Below are 7240 nucleotides of genomic sequence, written 5' to 3'. Positions count from 1 at the left end.
ATTACCGCTGACAGGAGAGCCAGTTGGCTTGGCATTTTTGCTTAATGCTGTTTCTAAGTGAAGCTGAAACTCATACATGAGGAACCTCGTGTTAAGACTTTCTTTTCTTTTTTAATAAATGTGGGCTGCCGTGCCCTTAAATCTCAAGTTCAGACTGACATGGACTCACTTAACCACTTTCCTACCAGGCACTTATACCCCTTTCCTGCCTAGCACAATTTTCAGCTTTCAGCACTGTCATGCTTTGAATGACAATTGCGCGGTCATGCAACACTGTACCCATATGACATTTTTATAATTTTTTTCACACAAATAGAGCTTTCTTTTGGTGGTATTTAATTGCCATTGGGTGTTTAATTTTTGCACTATAAACAAAAAGAGTGCAAAAAATTTGAAAAAAAAGGTTTTCTTTATTCCTATTATAAAATTTTGCAAACAGGTAATATTTCTCCTTCACTGATGTGCGTTGATGAGGCTGCATTGATAGGCGGCACTGATGAGCTGGCACTGATGATGCTGCACTGCTGGGCAGCATTGATGGGTGGCACTGATGGGCACAGGTGGGTGGCACTGATGGGCACAGGTGGCTGGCACTGCTGGGTGGCACTGCAAGGCACAGGTAGGAGGCACTGATGGGCACAGGTGGGTGGCACTGCAGGGCACAGGTGGGCGGCACTGATGGGCACTGATCATCAGTGCCCTGATGATCAGTGTCGATCACTCTGACAATTGCCGGTTATCAGCAGTACTTTCCCCATGCTGTGACAGTGTGAGGAGAGTGCAGCTGATAACTGGCAACTGCATTTACCGGTGATCTGCTGTGGCATTGGACACAGCTGATCACATTGTAAAAGGCTGCTGTGATTGGCCATTTACTGTATCCCGTGATCAGCTCACCGGCGGTGCCAGGTGAGCGCCGCGGGTGTGTGTTCTGGAATGACATCAATGGACATCGTCCCACCACCAGACAACCGTGCTGTAGCCGTCATTCAGCTATAGCGTGGTAGGGCACTGGTTAAACAAATCTCCACCTTGAGTCTAATCACCCCATACCACAATATCTTTCTGGACTTGTGGACCTTCTCAGATCCAAAATTAGTATTGAACAGAATGAAACAGTAACTCCAATTTTCTTGAGGGAAAAAAACATTCCCCTCTGGGTGATCGATGCACATTCCAAGGATTTTAACAAACTTTGTGCTTCATTTACTAAAGCAGATTGCATGTGGGATTTAGGTGTCCGGAAACATTTGCCATAAATATTGAATGCAATCCTGAAATTGTCAGGTCACTATGCTGTTTTATTATTATTACAGGTACTCTTATAGCGCTGTCAATTAATGCATCGCTTTACACACACAATATATATATGTTACATTCACATCAGTCCCTAACCCTCAAGGGGTGTACAATCTAAGGTCCTTAACTCCCATTCATACATACACATATTAGGGCCAATTTAGACAGGATCCAATTAACTTACCAGCATGTCTTTGGATTGTGGAAGGAAACCGAAGACCCGGAGGAAACCCACGCAGGCACAGGGAGAACATGCCTACTCCAGGCAGGTGATGCTGTGGTTGGGATTTCAACCAATGCCTCTGGTGCTGCCAGGCAGAGGTGCTAATCATTTAACCACTGTGCAGCCCAGTATTTACCACAAAATGCTTGGTAAATACTGCATAAAAAGGGGCTAAAGTCAATTCACAGAAGGAAACAAGTGCATGCGGTAATTAAGTAGTAGTCAGTGCATGCAGTATTTAAGGAATGTAAACATATAATCAATTTTGAGTAGTCTCTGCCTATTTTGGATCAGTTCTCTCAACAGGAATACATAGAAACCTAAATATGGAAACCATTGGGATTGATTGACTTAAAGTATAACTAAAGGTAAAACTTCCGCTTCCCGTTGCCTAGGCGATCACAGTGGAAGTGGGAGTGGGTACCTGTCAATTTCGGGTACCCGATCTCCCCCACTCCCCAAAGGTGCCAATCCTTAATAGGGAGTGGGGGACCAATCTTTAAAGCGGAACTTCCCCTTTTGGGTGGAACTCCGCTATAAGAGCAAATAGACTGTGCAAATTGCTGCAGAACTTAGTAAAAAAGGTAAAGCTTCACTTTACAAAGAATACCCAATCGCATGCATGGGGAAAAAACAGCATTTTTGCTTGCACATGATTGGATGATGGAAGTCAGCAGTGCTCCCCCTCATTTACTAAGCTCTGTAGCAACTTCCATAGCAAAGTGCTCAGTTTGTGCCTTTAGTAAATCCACCCCATTACGTTTAGTAAATCCACCCCATTATATGTAGTAAAATATATCTATTTTCTCCTGTCATTTTGCCAGATTTTCAGAGATTTTTTGATGTATATACAAGCATATACATCATTGGCTGCAAAAATCCTCCCAATTACTCGAACATAATACAATGTAAATGCATAGCACAGTGGTCGAATCCCTTGTTAGAACATATGTCAAGAGTAGTAGGGATTTTATTTTTCCACAATTATTTTTAGAGATTTTTCCCACCGACATCATTGATCTTTTTAGCTATCTATAAAGGGGGTAATACCTCCCACTACTATACCGTGAATTGTAGATATAATAGTTTTTAGCAGGGGTTTCCTGAGTTTGGAAAGCTATTTCAAGGGTTCCTCTGTGTTGAAAAGGTTAAGAAAGGCTGCTTGAAAGCATAACTAAAGGTAAAACATTCTTTTTCATTTTGGATAACATAATGGAGGGTTAGAACCCATGTCAGGTTTTTTCCCCATTTGTGTCCCATTGGGGGGATTTACCTTCACTTCCTGTTCCATTACCAGAACAGGAAGTGAGAGGAAATCCCTGCAAATTAAAGTCCCCATTGGACAATTTCCCCTGTATTACTTTTCTGGGGACAACCCAAAATTAGGGATTTTGTTTTAATTTCACTTTTAATGATAATGGTAAACAGGACAAATAAAGAGGGGGAATCTCCCTAATGAGGGCACAGATAGCAATAAAAACCTAATTGGTGTTCTGATACTTCTGTACTTTATCCAAAACTAAAAAGAAAAATTTCCTTAGCAAGACTTTGAATAAATACAAAATATATTCCTCTTAGATTGTAAACTGCAAGGAGCAGGGCTCTCCTAACCCTCTTGTATTGAACTATATCATTGCTCTATTGTCTCCCTTTATATTGTAAAGCTCTGAGCAAACTGTTGGCGCTATATAAATCCTGTATAATAATAATAAAATGTCAAATATTGAATGAAAATGGTATAAAAAAAAAATCACACACACATATGTAAATACCCTTCTTCTACAGCATTGCCTTTTTTATTGATGGGAGAAGGGTATTAATATACATGTGTGGTTTGTTTTTTTGTTTCTTTTTAATACAATTTTCATTCAATATTTGACATTTAAAAAGATATTTTGTATTTACCTAATTTAACGTAGTTTTTCTTGATGCACCACATGTGTCCTGTGAAGCAAGCTTCCTTTTGACTGGTATTCTAGCCACTTTTTTCTATTGTATTAAAGGAGAAGTTCATCTTTTGCACAAAAATAATAAATGGACATTTTTTGCAGATAAAAAATATGCATGTATTATTTTTGCTGCAGGGCCTGTAAAGCATTGCACCAGCGATCAGCATATTGCTGTTCCCATGCAGGTCCCCTGCAGATTTGTCAGCATATCTGCTTGCCTGTACAGGATGTACAGGCAAGCAGATATACTGCCAGGAAGATTCAATGAACTACTACGGCGCTCATTGAGAACTACAAGCCGACAGCTGCTAAGGCTGTCGGGACTTGTAGTTCATTCATTCACAAAACACTGTGAATGAATGATGTGGCCATGTGGGTGGAGCCTCCCACGGACTTGCTGTCTTTAACCACTTGCCCTCCAGAGGATTTACCCCCCTTCCTGACCAGGCTATTATTTGCGTTATTTTAACTAAAAATTGCGTGGTCATGCAACACTGCACCCAAATGAAATCTACTTCCTTTTCTCCCCACAAATAGAGCTTTCTTTTGGTGGTATTTGATCACCTGTGCATTTTTTTTTGTGCTATAAACGAAAAAAGACTGACAATTTTGAGAAAAAAAAAACTATATCTTTGACTTTTTGCTATTAAACATATCCAGTAAAACAATTTAAAAAATCAAGTTTCATCATAAATTGAGGCCAAAATGTATTCTGCTACATGTCTTTGCTAAAACAAAATTCCAATACATGTAAATTAATTGGTCATGCAATGCTGCACCCCAATGAAATTTATGTCTTTTTTCCTCCCACAAATAGAACTTTCTTTTGATGGTATTTGATTGCCTGTGCAGGTTTTTTTTTGTGCCATAAAAAAACAGGCCGACAATTTTGAGAAAAAAAATATTTTTGGCTTTTTGCTATCAAACATGTCCAGTAAAAAAAAAATGTAAATCTAATTTTGTCATAAATTTAGACCAAAATGTATTCTGCTCCATGTCTTTGCTAAAGCAAACCCCAATACGTGTAAATTAATCGGTTTACATGAAAGTTATAGCGTTTAAAAATGTCGGTATATATACTGAGATTTTTTCTTCTTACTAGTAATGGCAGCGATCAGCGACTTATACTGGGACTGTGGTGGGCCTTTTTGACATTGGGGGGGAACTGACTTGGTGTCAATTACATCCCCAGTGACACCAATACAGTGATCAGTGCTAATAAAAATCACTGACACTGTACTAATGGCACTGGGCAGGAAGGGGTTAATGTGTGGGGCAATCAAAGGGTTAACTGTGTGCTGTTTTCCATACTGGGCTGTGTTAATGCTTCACTGTAAGCACACTGCTTTGCATGGCTGTGCTATGCACAGCTGTGCAAAGCAGTGTGTAGAAGCTGACGGGGGAGAGATCTGTTTTGTTTACAAACAAAATGCATGCATGAGATAAATACAGCATATTTCAGAAAAATACTGCATGGAATATTTTAGAAGCGTTTTTTGTGAATGCCAAAAAATTTTGAAAAATGCTAAGCAGTATTTTACCGCATTTCTTAAAGTGGTAGATACTGCTTTGTGAATAGAGCCCATTGTTACAGATTCCTACCTTTTTGCTGCTCTGAAAAAAGCTGTTTGCTCTTCTAAGTTTTTTGTACACTAGTTCTGAATGGGACTGACTAATTCATTTTAATCAGCTGGTAGTCTTGGAGTGCTGTGATGAGGAAAGCTGCACTGTCTGTATTCCTTTAGATCTGATTATCCCTTAGCCCGGGATCACATATATGCGGTTCAGTACATCGCATTTGATTTGCACAGGAACTGCACCGCAGGTCACATGGTACCGGCAACGGGGTCGGTTCTCAGATCTGTCATCGGCTGTGTCCGAGGTACACGGCTGGTGACAGATCACGCCGCTGCACGGCTCTGTGGGCAGGCAAACTGCGCATGCCTGAAAGGACGCCGTATGGCGTCCACCCGGAGGGACGAGGGGTTTTGCAGGCCGCCACCTGGCTATAGGTCGGGCGGGAACCTGTTAATTACCGCAAGCATTTAATTATTTATTTCCTTCTGTGAATTGACTTGAATCCCTTTTTATGCGGTATTTACTAAGCATTTTGACCGTTTTGTGGTAAATACCGCATAACGTTATAGTGAATTGACAGTTTCAGGATCGCATGCGATATTTAGGGCAGATGTGTAAGATCACCTAAATACCACCCGTGATCTGTGTTTGTGAATGGAGCCCTCAGTCTGAACTTTCACTCTTCCCAAGAGAAAGGCAACAGTAGTCTAGAGTCAGCCTGTTGGCTTGTACACAGGAGTTCCTTGCCATCCCAGGCTGTGGGGCTGTGTGTTTCTATTGATGCACATGGTGTAGAGTAGTGGTGGTCAAATTTCTGGGGGGGGCCACACCAATTACCAAGGGACACAGGTTCAATTCAGTGAATATTCAGTGTCAGAGACATGGTACTAGAGCTGGAAACACAGGAAACAAGAGCTGGTCAGAGACTGCGGACATGATACATGAGATGTTCAGACGCTATAGCCCAGGCCTGGACTGGCCATAGGGCACACCGGGCATTTGCCACATGTCCAAGGCACTACAGCTGCAGCCCTCCAAGAGTTAAATCCCTCTCTTGCTACTATAGGCTGGAAGGGCAGAGCACTGGGCTGCCATTGGCTGGAAGGTTCAGGAGGGCAGGTTCTCCTGCTCTGCAGTCCCTTGTATCACAAAGCCTGTGGGGAGTTCATAGTGAGGCTGTTGCGGGGCTTCCCTAAATCTCATTGTGTGTCATCACCCAATGCAGACTGCCCTCCTCCCTCACCGGGCACAGGGAGACCACAGGAGGGCATGAAGGCACTCTGAGGGGCCAGTGTTGACTAAGAGCCCTGGGATATGGTCTAGGAGGAAAGATCAACCCTGCAGGGAGCACTTCAGTCCAGGCACTGTGCACTTATCACCACCTGTGACTGGCCTGGAGGTATGACTGCCAGACCCGAATCTCCATTCATAAATCTCCATTCTTGACTATTGTAACTCCCTCCTCATTGGCCAACCTCATCGCAGGCTATCCCCTCTTCAGTCTATCATGAATGCTGCTGCCAGACTCCTCCACCTTACTAACCGTTCTGTATCTGCCATCCCTCTCTGCCAATCCCTCCACTGGCTTCCAATTGCCCAACGGATAGAATTCAAAACACTAACAATAACGTATAAAGCCATTTATAACTCTGCCCCAAATTATATCACCGATCTTGTCTCCAAATACCACCCAAACTGTCCCCTCCACTCCTCCCACAACCTCCTGCTCGCTAGCTCCCTTGTCTCCTTCTCCCATGCTCGTCTCCAGGACTTCTCCAGAGCCCCCCCCCATCCTCTGGAACTCTCTACCCCAATCTATCAGACTATTGCCTACTCTGCTCACGATCTCTGAAAACAATCTCTTCAGGGAAGCCTACGCTGCATTCAGCTAATAATGGAATCTTCTATTCCTCCTACCAGTCCATCCCCCACAGTTACTACCTTTTGTACCACCAGCCCCTCCCTGCTAGATTGTAAGCTCAGAGGAGCAGGGCCCTCCTATCCCCCTTGCATTGTTGCTGTATTGTCTCTGGTTATATTGTAAAGCGCTGAGCAAACTGTTGGCGCTATATAAATCCTGTATAATAATAATAATAATAGATTACATGTCACATGGGTGTTGTCATCTCCTCTATAGGAATGTATCACATCCCAATACTTCCAATAATACTCTTTATTATACAGTCCATAA

This window comes from Staurois parvus, unplaced genomic scaffold (genome assembly GCF_062004578.1).
Source record: "Staurois parvus isolate SC_StPar_1 unplaced genomic scaffold, SC_StPar_1.0 ptg000168l, whole genome shotgun sequence".
Classification (NCBI taxonomy): domain Eukaryota; kingdom Metazoa; phylum Chordata; class Amphibia; order Anura; family Ranidae; genus Staurois; species Staurois parvus.
Note: the sequence above shows the minus strand (reverse complement) of the source record.